This window comes from Perognathus longimembris, chromosome 11 (genome assembly GCF_023159225.1).
Source record: "Perognathus longimembris pacificus isolate PPM17 chromosome 11, ASM2315922v1, whole genome shotgun sequence".
Classification (NCBI taxonomy): Eukaryota; Metazoa; Chordata; class Mammalia; order Rodentia; family Heteromyidae; genus Perognathus; species Perognathus longimembris.
Window position 1 is genome coordinate 13,376,288 of NC_063171.1, and position 12,931 is coordinate 13,389,218.

Below are 12,931 nucleotides of genomic sequence, written 5' to 3' on the forward strand. Positions count from 1 at the left end.
GGGTTGAGTGCAGGATTTCCGAAGCAGTGCTCTCTTTAATGCTCATTGGATCTTCCCCAGCAGCCTAAATCATTCTTGCTGCGACATCTATCAGGATGACTACAGCCTTGCTCAATAGGTCTCTCTTTATCTCGTTGTTTTCTCCACATCCTTTTACTTCTCTCTGCAGATTTATCTGTATTTCACCTCCTGTTCTCTGGGGTTGTAGAGCTTCTGGCATTCCCCACTATTTGGGGCTGTAAAACCAGTACATTTTCACTTTTGTTTGTTCAAGGAGCACCACGAATAAGCTCCCGCCTTCCACCCCCAAATCAAAAAGCACTGCATTCACAACGGGTTTTCACTGAGTTACGTGCTGTCAGGAACTGCTGAGTGTTTCTGAGTCTGCTCACTACTTTTCCTTGATTTGAAACACCATGGAATACCTGCCTGAATCCTGGATGTATTTCCTTCACACCCATCTTGCTTCCTGAAATATTCTCTGGTAAGTTATTCTGTTTATATGACACAAATAGCTAAATACTAAGGTTGTTTTTAATAAGCCTTTCTTTTTTAGAAGTGTCTCAGAGTTGTTATTTTTTCCATTTTGTTACTTTTCAAACTCAAATATCTCATCCTGTTTATTAATTATTATGCTACTGGCAATGAAACTACTAAGATGTAACCCGTGCAATGAAGACCCCTTCTTTTTTTTTTTTTAACATTCATTCTGTTCTCATTTATATTGCACATTTTATGGATTTTTGTCCCTAATCCCTCTTCCCATTAACTCTTGTTGGCATATACTTAGGCCAGTTGGAAGGTCAAATTGTATGTTTATCTAAGAAAGTGCATGTAGGAAACCTGCCTACTGCAGTCTGGGAAAGTTCACTAGTCTCTTATTCTTGGAAGGTTGTTCAGGTCAGTGTGTTCAGATGATCCTAAGGATTGTATGAATGAGGGAGGACCTTTGTAAAGTTCATTTTCCAAATATTTCAGAACCCAAACCACTAAATATGTTATTAAAAGAAAGAGTGCAATCTTTGAGGCTCTGAGGATACTTTTTATTTATTTTTTATTTTTATTTTTGTCTTGCAATATCCTAAATCACCCATGCCAGTATAAACAGGTTGGACTGGACATAGTATTTTAATGTGGGCATAGCATTAGACAGCACATTTCTGATATTAGAAAAATTAACTATTGGCCAGTTAATTGGACCTAGAGGGCTTATTTCAGAGGAAGAGAGCTATCAGAAGAACCTTTGATTAGCTTGCTTGTAGTTGAAATCAAGGGAAGGACATTATGTGAAAATTTTAATTGCTTCACTCACTGCACTTGCCCTCCCCAACCCTCAATTTTAAGTATAATTAAACTGGTCAGTGCTTTCTGCTTCTTTAAGTATTTCTGTGGAATTAACTGATAGGATTTTACTTCCCATTCATGCTAAGAAACACAGGAATCTGTGCACTATAGGGACAATATTTATTAAATACAAATCTGAGTTCATCAGTCACTCTCTAATAGGCACCGAGGGTTTTCTGTGTGAATAATATCACCCACCCCCAACACACACATATAAGGGAAAGTTTCTGGTTTCTTCAACATTTCCCTGTATTGAATGGATGGAAGTGAGGACATTTGTTCAAGCTCTACTTTGTTTTTTTTTTTTTTTTTTTTTTTTTTTTTCCTCTCTCTCCCTGTTTAATTGTTCAGGGGAAAAAAGAAAACCTAATCTTGTCGTCATTGAATTAATGGCTGACATAACAATCTTAATTTTTTTAATTCAAAAGCCCTTCAGCTGCCAGACATAAAAATACTCCAGCTGCAGTATCACCCCTCCCTGTCTCCGATTGAAGGGCTCCACCTCCCCCTCCCCCGCCCCACACTCTCCTTCCAAAGAGCATCTAGCTGACTCCGAGGTGGGCGCCACTAGGCGCCCCTCGCCATCTCCACTTTCTACCTGTTCCCTTTGCGGGTCAGTTGGGTTGTCCTGCCTGACAAGTCAGAGCCAACGGTGTCTCTGACTTCATTTGCACAGAAGGGAGTTAAGTGTCATTCACCAATTCAAACATCCTCTTTGCAGGATCACTGCTGTTGTGCAGGGGAGGGGGAAAAGAGAAAGGAGGGGGGCGACAACTTTCAGTGCAGGCAGGTGTTTTTTTCTTCTCAATCTTATCTCCTCCTGTAAAGCACAGACTCCGTGTACTTAGGTAAGTAAATTTTGCTGAATTATAACCCAAAGCACACTAGGGTGGATGGGAATTGGGCAAGTGAGGCTCTTGTAGCCAACAGCCAACGCGTTATACCAGAGGGCAATCAACAGGCGACTATGCCTGGAGATTTCGCAGGCTCTCCTGGCTACACTTCCCGATACCACCAGGGCTCAGGGGACGCAGGGGCACCCCTGTCCTAGCTGTCCGGCTGACCCAGGCTGGGCGCTGGAGATGGGAACGACCCGCGTGGTAGCAATGCTGTCCCTTCCTGACCCGGTGGCGCAGGCTCCGCGCTCAGCCCCTGCGGCTGGAGGAGGAAGCCGCGTGCTGGCTGGCGGTGGACATTTGCAGCTCACTACAGCGGGGGTCGCCGGGGTGAGAGGGTTCATCGGTCCAGAACACTTGCTTTCCAACCTTTCCTGGGACCAATAACCTCTTCTTTACTGGAGGACAGACTTGGAATTTTTGCAATCTCTTTCAACACCCTTCCTGCAGTTCTCGTTTATTGATTATTTTAAGGGGCAATCCGATGCAAACAGCACCCATGGCTTTTAAAAAGAGCTATCCTTAGAGCTGTTTACATCTTGCTGCTTAATAGGGCTTGGGATTGCTGATTGACTTCTCGACCTCACCGTGAGGTATTGCTATCCTTTACACTCTTCTCCAACTCCCAGCAACCAGAAGGACCACAGGGTGAGCAAAAGAGTTGGATTTCAACTTGAACATTCAGCATGGACTAAAAGGATGGAATTAAATGCAAAGGATTTGAGTGGGAGGGTGTTTAGCTTATTTTGTAATCCTTTTGAAGTTGTTAGTCTTTTTTTTCCTCTTTACTGCAAGTGGGGGGGGGCAGTGGGAGGACCTGCATGGGGCGCCCTCCCCACCCCACCCCCAAGCTACCCAAGAGGAGGTGGTGCTTGCTTCTTGGCCACAATCACTGCGCTCCTGCAGCCTAACTGTGAGATTGACTTCACATTTCTGGTGGTTATTCTCCTAGTCCCCAAGACTTGAACCGGAGAGACTTTCACTTGTCTACAGGTACAGAAAGACCTCTCTCCCTCACAACAAGGCCCTCTTTCTAGGGCTAATGTGGTTGGGAAACACAGGGTACTACTTCTGAAGATAAAACCTGTTTCAAATCCTGGGAGATGCCAGCTGGCTGCTTTTGAAAAGAGGGAGAGAGGTGACTGGGGTTACAAATTAACCCTAGCTTCACTTTATAGATACTCCATCCAGTCAAATGCTCCTAAGCAACGGAGATAGCACCAGGTTATAAAACTGTCACAGCAGTGTGGAAAATAGATGATTGAGATTCTGGGGACTTTTCTTCTAGCATGTTATTTAGATTTGCTGGCCATCATGCAATTAAGCAGGTAAGGATTGGATGTTTCTACTTTATTGTTAACAGTATGGTGTTTGATTCAAATCGTTGGTGAGTCTGTTTCAAGCTATGGAACATATGCATTTCCTATGATGCACAAGTTCTTAATATTCACATTCATGGAAATGTTCAATGTTATTGAAATTGTTAGCATGCATTCATTTGAATGTTTAATGTGCATTTATTTGAATGTTTAACATTGTGACAAAAAATCTGAAATTGTGCATAGATCAGAAGAGGGAAGGCAGAGAGTCAGAGGAAGGGATGAATAATAAAACATGGATTATGGCAGATGCAGAAATGCCTCCAAACATTGCTTCTTGCTAAGGCCACAGATATTAATATATAAAGAATAACTGGAGAATTATTAATAGTGTCAAGAAGTACCAAAGTAATTGTGATTACTTAAAAGAATTTTTTTGGTGAACATTTCAGTGCTATTTTCTCAATCCTGGAAAAAAAATGTATGGAGTGGGGATGGGGTTGGGGTTGGTTGGGTTGTGACATGAATGAGTGAAAAAAAAAAAATTAAACAAGGGCCAGACTCTGTTGATCCCAGTAGATAAATCTTTTGCCTTAAGAAAACAGTTAAAGAACTGGAAACAAATATAATAACAAATGTAGTACATTTTCAGTACACTTGTGAAAGGAAGCCTCTTTTAAATTCAAAGTTTTGTTGACCTGTATGCTGAGAAGCTAATTGACTTCTTCCATTAGCATATGTAACTCAATTTAAATGATTAATATTTCTGAATGACATATTAAGTTTTGTTACTATTATGGTGGTTGCTGTGTGATATTTTTCTTATAGCTGAAGAAACCTGGAGTTTGTACAAAGTGATGAAAAACAAATCACTTCATACATTTTAAGTTGAGTGTGTTTGCTAATAATGCTCTCTCTTCTTGAACAGACCATCTATTTTTTCTCTGCAAAGGTTTATTTATGTTTTTACTTATTTTTCTTCTTACATTTTTATTGATGTGGGTCTTTGGTCGATATTTATTTTGTTTGTAAGTTTCATGGAAAAAAATCTTGAAGTAAGAAGGGTAATAAGAGCTTTGGGTGGTAAAATGTAAAAATTATTATTGTATTTCTTAGTTTGGTTTAAAAAGAAGCATTTCCTGCACTGGAGAAAATCACTTGTCAATGAATTTCTTAATTCTTCTGTATTTTACCTTCTTGCACTTTATTGTAATAATGATGCTCAGTGTATGTGCCTATCTATGTGTGCATAACCATATTTAGATTGACAGAAGGTATTTACTTTAAATATATATTGTTTTAATAATGTCTTCAAAGTGAATTAGATATATAATCACTTTCTTTATCAGGTACAGTTCTGTGATTCCATTTTTCATGACACATTTTACTTCAATCCAAAATTATTACTGGAGCATACATTTTGTATAATCACCCTACAGTTGATTTTATTCAGGGGAAAAAAAAAGTTGGTTTATTGCAGGAAAATAAATCAAACTTAAATAAGAAGAAATAATTTGATCCAAAGAATGAGAGAACAGATACATATATTACATAAATATGCATATATGCAATTTATACCTTTATGTGAGTCCCTAAAGTTGCTGCTCTTAAACATAGTAAAACACTTTTTTGTCTTTTTTATTTAAAAAAAATAGTTCTTTCCGGTGTCTCTAAAAGTGTGAAGAGTCACTGGGTTTACCAAACATTCAACCAATGATTGTTTCCTATATTCCTTGTGTTATTTTATTTTTCATATCGTCTCCAAAAATGAAAAAAATACTGAGAAAACTAGAGTCAAATATTTAGTTAATTTAGAGAATTGGATATTAGTGTCTAAATTGTGTCAACAAACACTATAACACTATGATGTGACAAATTTTCCATAATTTCTTTCTTTAAAATATCTCAAATGTGTTTGGATATTAGATTTCTAGCAATGTCCATGATATATTATTCTCATACTCTATATTTTTCTTTATTTTCTAATAGTGGGGGAATGGGAAAAATCAGGTTAGTGGTATATCTAGCATGTAGTTTCCAGATATCAGTTTCAGTTTTACCTCATTACTGTGCTCCTCATGAGGAATTTTGACCGCCTACGGAATTCTGTGATCACTCATCACTTTTCTTCATCTAGCAAATGAAGAACTTGATAATACATTTTAGAAATTTCTGAGTAAAGTAACATTATAAGATATATTTTAAAAGGATAAGTCAAAACTAAATATGTTTCTGAAAAAAAGTTGCCAGTTAAGTTTGACATTTTAAGATAATTGGTTTAAAGTTCTATCTACACACAAGAAGACATAGTGATTCAAGTTCCTTTAATACTAGCATCAAACTTACTATCCTATGGTATCATGGAGCCAAGTATGTGTGACCATTATTCCTTTTGTTTTCATAGTATGTAGTTAAAAAAAATCCTCAAATAATATGACTCCTTAGGCTCACAAATCCTTATGCATAGCCTGCTTCTTTTGTGCTTAATGACTTTTAGGGGGAGAATAGTTGCTGTTACAACCTTGTCAAGCCTTGGCTGTCTTCTTGGTGCCATTTAGTGAGAGCAAAAATTTCACTTGTTAGGTGATTTATATTATTAATTTGATGAACTTATTGGAAAGGAAGAACATAGTTTTCTCATGTAAAATTCCAAATTCAGAAAAGTGGAGGGGAAAATTGAGACATTTCTAACATATTTCATTAACTCAATTTACCCAAGTTTATTAGGGTCCATTATTGGTGTTTTAATTATCACTTACTAAATTAGTTTAAAGTAGATTATTTATTTTGCATTCTCAGACTGTGAATTCTCTTGACTAATATTCCATTCACCAGTATAGGCATTGTCATTTAATGACTTAATATTTCTATAAGTTTTTAAGGAAAGTAGAATAAAAACATTTTTGAAGATCTTAAATGTTAAAGAAGGGGAAAGTATAATAATACTTATTGTGTAAGGCATAAAATGAGTGTGTGGAGATGAAATTTAATCATGAATGCTAATGGACTTTTCTACTAAAGAAATATCTAGAAGTCCTGGGCTGGACTCTTTTCTAGTATCAAATAGCTAGTGTGTCCATTTTACATTGGTCATCAAATACCCTCATCAATAACAATTTAAAGCTTTTATATCTATCACCTCCAAGAAGAGAATTAACCAGGAAGAACATTTATATAAAATTACTCACAGACAGACTTATCCAGTTACAAAGGCCTTGTAGGTAATTATTTCATGAACTATGAATTCAGAAGCTATGAATTTATTTGTTTACATGCAATGTTTGAAATAAACAGCATTATGAACAGTTTTGGTATATTTTCCAATTAATATTTAAAGTATATTCTCATGATTAGCTTTTTGTTTTTATAACAAGCAATATAAATGAAATATAATTCACCAATAGATTTATTTCTCTCAAAGATGAAAGGGAATATGAATGTACCACAAATAGCCAGGTTTGATTTCTAGACATTTTGTTATAAAATAAATAATTGTTTCAATATTCTAAAATACTTATATTTAAACAAAGAAAGAATGGATATAGGAAAATGATACACTATTGAAAACAACTGCAGATTCTCATATTCTATATTTTTATTTTAAATGATCATAATTATTCTTCAATATGTTTATAGTTATCAAAGACAGAGTTCAAACAGAGATTTGCCCTCAGTTTGACCTATTTTACTTTTAATAATTTTAAAATATACTTAGTGCCTAAATCCTAATTTGCTCAGTTGTAAATGCCTTTAAGAACACACAAAACATAACAAATTTCTTTAATAGCTAATAAGATAGCTACGATATTATAGCTCCAGCAAATTAAATCTATAAAATACACATTTATTGATTAAATTAATAAATAAGTGAACACTGCATTCAAATGTATTATAGCTCTGCTGTGAAAAAATTATTCTCTCATAATAGTCTCTTTCATTTAAATTCCATTATAGATTTATTGTGAAAGAGTACTTATAGATGGACTTACTCTTCCTGAATTCTGTGAATATCGGCCAACCTCATCAGGATTGAGCTGCTTTTTATTAACTTTTCTGGACTCTTGCATTTTGTTAATTTTAAAAGCTATCTCTGTAATAATGCACTATTAAAAAACAATCTAGCCTTGGGAAGATTAGAATTGAATAAGCATGCATTTTAGATTTCTCAATGTCAAATACTGGCCAATACATAGCATGATGTTATTTCATAGATTCACTTATTAAATGCTCATTCTCAGACATGAAATTGTTTCTTTAAAATATTTCAAGTGAGTTGCAGTCTACAAATATAATTCAATGTCAGAAAACTAAATTAAACCAAAGAATAAATTTGGAAGTTATAGTCCACTCAGCAATCATATTTGAAAATCACATGTGTTTATACAAATTATGTATGAGGTTTTTATACTATTTTGACACATTTTTAAGGTAAAAGTATTTTGGACTCTGCTTTTAGATATACAGTTTAATACTGACTGCCAATGCGCTTTGGTATAGGTAACTACACAATAAAAATTAATGCAATTAGGAAAATCTTGAGATAGACAACACATTCAAGTGTGGTTTTTTTGTTTTGTTTTTTTTGTCTTTAATGAGCAATGTTTCACAGGTGCTTAAAAATCAGCTTTGCAAATGTGTTTGTAGAGATGATGAACTGTGCTTTTCAGGAGTGAACAGCATGAACAGTAATAAATATACTTCAATATTTTATTAGAAAAAGACTCAAAGCATTGATTCAGCCATGCTACAGTGTAGTAAAATTACTACCTTAAAATAATTAATGCATAGATGCTCAGTGTGTGTGTGTGTGTGTGTGTGTGTGTGTGTGTGTGTGTGTGTGTGTGTGTGTGTTGGTCCTGTGGCTGGATTTTAAGAGCTGAGCACTGTCCTTGAATCATTTTGCATAAGACTATTAATTGGGTCACAGCTCTACATCCAGCTTTTGGTGGTTAATTGGAAATAAATCATGGATTTTCCTGCTCAGGCTGGCTCCAAAGCATGATCCTGAGATCTCAGTCCCCTGAATCATTAGGATTTCAGGAATATAGCCATCTGTGCCAGCATGATCAACAATTGTCTTTCATGCTATTCCTGGAGCTTGAACTCCAGACCAGAACACTGTCCCTGAGCTTCTTTTCTCTAACACTAGTACTCCAGTGTCCAGCCAACAGTTTTATAGGTGATATCAAACATGTTAACACTTAGAAAAAGTTTACCTAAGGTATTTAAATGAGATTTCTGTGATTTATAGAACTAGAATGTATCCATCCAGACCAGTCATTCATGTACAAAGGGATAGTCTATCTTATACATGTAAAATGTGACACTTTGAAGATTATTCTAGGGAATAGTGAGAAAGAAGACTGTTTCCAAGAGTGTATAATTTTAAATAAAATGATTTGTCAGTTAACTACAAAGTATACTTTTCTCAATATTCATCTCACTCCAAATGGGGCTTTAAAAATTGCCTAGAAGTTAAAAAAGTAAAGAACATATGTCTTCTAGCTTTATAATACATATTCATATCAACCTATAGGTTTTAGTCTGTCAGTCAATCAAAGATAGCAGAATTCCTTTTTTGTTTTTGTTTGTTTTAAATATTGACTAAAAATGTGAATCCCAGTTTCAGTATCAAACTTGAACTTCTTATTTAAGAACATGGCATTCGGGGCTGGGGATATAGCCTAGTGGCAAGAGTGCCTGCCTCGGATACACGAGGCCCTAGGTTCGATTCCCCAGCACCACATATACAGAAAACGGCCAGAAGCGGCGCTGTGGCTCAAGTGGCAGAGTGCTAGCCTTGAGCGGGAAGAAGCCAGGGACAGTGCTCAGGCCCTGAGTCCAAGGCCCAGGACTGGCCAAAAAAAAAAAAAAAAAAAAAAAGAACATGGCATTCTTGAGGAGTTCTTCGAGGGTACCCTAATAACTTTCAGCAGTGTGATTGAAGTGACACTTTGAAAAATTTTCAAGTGGGACAAAGCCTGTAGATATTGAAACCCCTCCTAATTTCTGATATATGAATAATGCATTACTTTTTAGTTTTTTTAACTTTTTTTTTTTTTTTTTTTTTTTTTGCCAGTCCTGGGCCTTGGACTCAGGGCCTGAGCACTGTCCCTGGCTTCTTCCCGCTCAAGGCTAGCACTCTGCCACTTGAGCCACAGCGCCGCTTCTGGCCGTTTTCTATATATGTGGTGCTGGGGAATCGAACCTAGGGCCTCGTGTATCCGAGGCAGGCACTCTTGCCACTAGGCTATATCCCCAGCCCCAGTTTTTTTAACTTTTACATTAAAAATTCATTGTTGATAGTTGCACACATAGTAGTCCTTTACAGTGGCACTAAAACGCAAAACATGATGCTGTGTTGGAATAGTTAGATGGCTATGACAAAATAAATCTAGAATACTTTCTTATTAGAGTAAACTCTGGTACAATTTGTGTGTGTGTGTGTATAGACTGTGTTTTATCCATCTATAAAATGCAGGAATTGATTGTCTTTTTCAGATGATATACAAGATAAATACAACAGTTGAACATATTTTTTGAGGCCAGGCCAGGATGAATATGAATGGGACACATTTGACACTATTTCTTTTGAGCCTATGAATTGGCAGCTATTATTTAAAGAAATAAACTCTTATTAGAGTTAAGAAATATCAGCCCCAATATAAACTGTTGTGATTACCTATAAAAGCATTTCTTTTCTTCAATAAACGTGAGTAAATAAGGGAAACACAAGATAAATATATTGTATGATTTTACAATAACAAGCGGACATAGTTTACTATCTTTGTCATATTTTACTCTCTTTAAGGAACATATTGTAAGAAGTTTAACCTAAAAAATGACAGGATTGGGGCTGGGGATATAGCCTAGTGGCAAGAGTGCCTGCCTCGGATATACGAGGCCCTAGGTTCGATTCCCCGGCACCACATATACAGAAAACGGCCAGAAGTGGCGCTGTGGCTCAAGTGGCAGAGTGCTAGCCTTGAGCGGGAAGAAGCCAGGGACAGTGCTCAGGCCCTGAGTCCAAGGCCCAGGACTGGCCAAAAAAAAAAAAAAAATGACAGGATTGGAAAGCAATTATTAAGTATTCATTATAGTGTCTTCATTACTAAATTTTGATCTCAGATAAATCTACAAATATTAAATCCTGTGATTACTATTGAAAATGTTATTCCTGAAACAATCAGCCAAAATTTAAAAAAATAGTACTTACTAGTGGTTACTCAGGAATCTAACATCAGTTAAATCAATGTCTTGAGAGCAGCCAGTGTTTGAAAGTTTTACTAGACTTGATCTTCAAAATAACCAGTAATACCTAAGGTTTGAAGTATGGCTCTAGTGGTAGAGCACTAGCCTTGAAAGTTTGAGCAATTGACTTCCAACTGTAGTTGTGCCAAAAATAAAACAGAATAAAACAAATAAAAACAACTACAGTAACATTTAAATATTCTGCTAATTCTTTGTACAAAATTCTTTTCTGAAACCATTGAAGATTTTTCAAATAAATTGGCTCTTTCCTATTTTAGTGTCTTATAATCTTAATTTTGTGAACAATATGGGCTATTTTAGTAGTGACAGTAATGTGCTGACACGAATGGTTCTTGGAAGTGACAAGTTTTATCAAAATTCTAGGTTGGACAGCATTGATACATGGTGATGCTTACTATTACTAATAATAATTGAGGTAGCTAGACAGGTTATAATATATTACCAATACGAAGCATTGACAGTGTTGGCATTCTTGTGAAAATACAGATTATACAAGCATCTTTGTCAACTGAATAGGAGGCCTTTTGCCTCAGCTCATTGCTGAAGAGCAATTGTTTAATCAGAGATATGCAGAGTTCTACAGGCTTTAAGATGGGATCCAAGAAGGTATTAGAGGACAGTGGACAAAGTTTTAAATTCTTAGTCCTGAGTCACATGCTTGTAGACCCCTTATAATCTTACCTAATCAGGAGGCTGAGATAGAGGTGCTTGTCTCAAAGCCATGCTGGGCAGGAAAATTCAAAACACTCTTACCTCCAATTAAGGACCCAAAACAAAACAAAACAAAACAAAATAACCACCCAAACAAAGAAACAAATAAAAGAAACCAGGAAATGCAGCTGTGGCACAAATGGAAGAGCTGCTAGACTTGAGCACAAAAACTCAAGGATAGCATCCAGAAAATGGGTACAAGCACTAGGACATGCATACAAAAAAGTCAATTTGTATTTGTAAACTGCTTTGTTAATGGCAACTCCTTTGTGTAACTACCTAGAGATAATAAGAAAAAAAAGAAATATGAAAAAAATCTTAATCCAATATTGGTTTGTTGATAATATTTGTTCTGTTGTTATTTCTGATTCAATTTGTATATTTGAGGTCACATCAATTGTGTGCACTGGGATAAATCTAGGAAATATGACAATGAAAATAGCCATTGCTCATAAGATGCTTAAAATTCATTGTTATTTGAAGTATATTAGTTTTAATTAATCTACTAAAGCAAATGTAATGCTTGGCTACTCCTTTTATTCTCACACATGTCCAATTGTGTTATTGTGTTTGGAAGAAGATTGTTTAATTCCTCACCATAAAGGAAAGTAAAGGATGTATTTTATGTCTGTGGTATTAAAGGTAGCTATTAAGGAGAAATGGAGAAACTAGTACATGTTTGAAGATAGCCATAAAATTTCTCAAAGTGATAATTCAGATGCTATCCTGTTTTCTTTTTTAAATAAAATATTTTCTTCTCTGCATGTAAACATTTCAATGGAATATTCCATTTGATACCAGAAACTGAAATTAATAAAACTCAGATTAACATTCCAAATGTCTAATATGTGTGCATACACAAACACAGACACACAGACACACACACAGACACACACACACACACACACACACACACACATTCATTAGTGGATAGCATCCCTGTATTGAAAGCTTCTACTTACCAGGTCCTCTTGTTGGTGCTACAGATAACTCAGCAAAGAAAATAGCACATTTGCCTATTTTATGTGGCCTAATCTATAGTATAATTTCTATCCTGTTAAAAATGACCTTCATACAGGAGAAAACATTTAAGAGAAACTGAAAATATTTATAATCACAAACTCCTGGATTATAAATGTGCAGATTTCTATTTTATTATCCATGAGTGAAAAACAGATTCTAAAGACTGTTTTAAAATACTAAGATTTCCTATAGCACAAATAATCAGAAGTAAAGCTAATCTTTAATAAAAAGTTTACTGAATCATCCATGAAAACTGCACACATTTTTATTTCCTGTGTGCACTGTCAGAACAGTAACATTTAATTATGCAGCTTAATTGATTTTTCCTATTTGGTTAATGCCCCTTTACATTTTGGTCTCATTGCT

At 35.6% G+C, this 12,931-nt stretch overlaps 1 protein-coding gene across 1 annotated transcript in view; it reads left to right on the plus strand.

Moving 5' to 3' along the window:
- The first annotated feature begins 427 nt into the window (after positions 1–427).
- Positions 428–12,931, plus strand: part of Brinp3 (BMP/retinoic acid inducible neural specific 3) — a 435,670-nt gene continuing 423,166 nt past the window's right edge. Inside the window, exon 1 of the mRNA XM_048357694.1 lies at positions 428–484. The gene's annotated coding sequence lies outside the window, so the exon portion shown is untranslated. The remainder of the gene's footprint in view (positions 485–12,931) is intronic.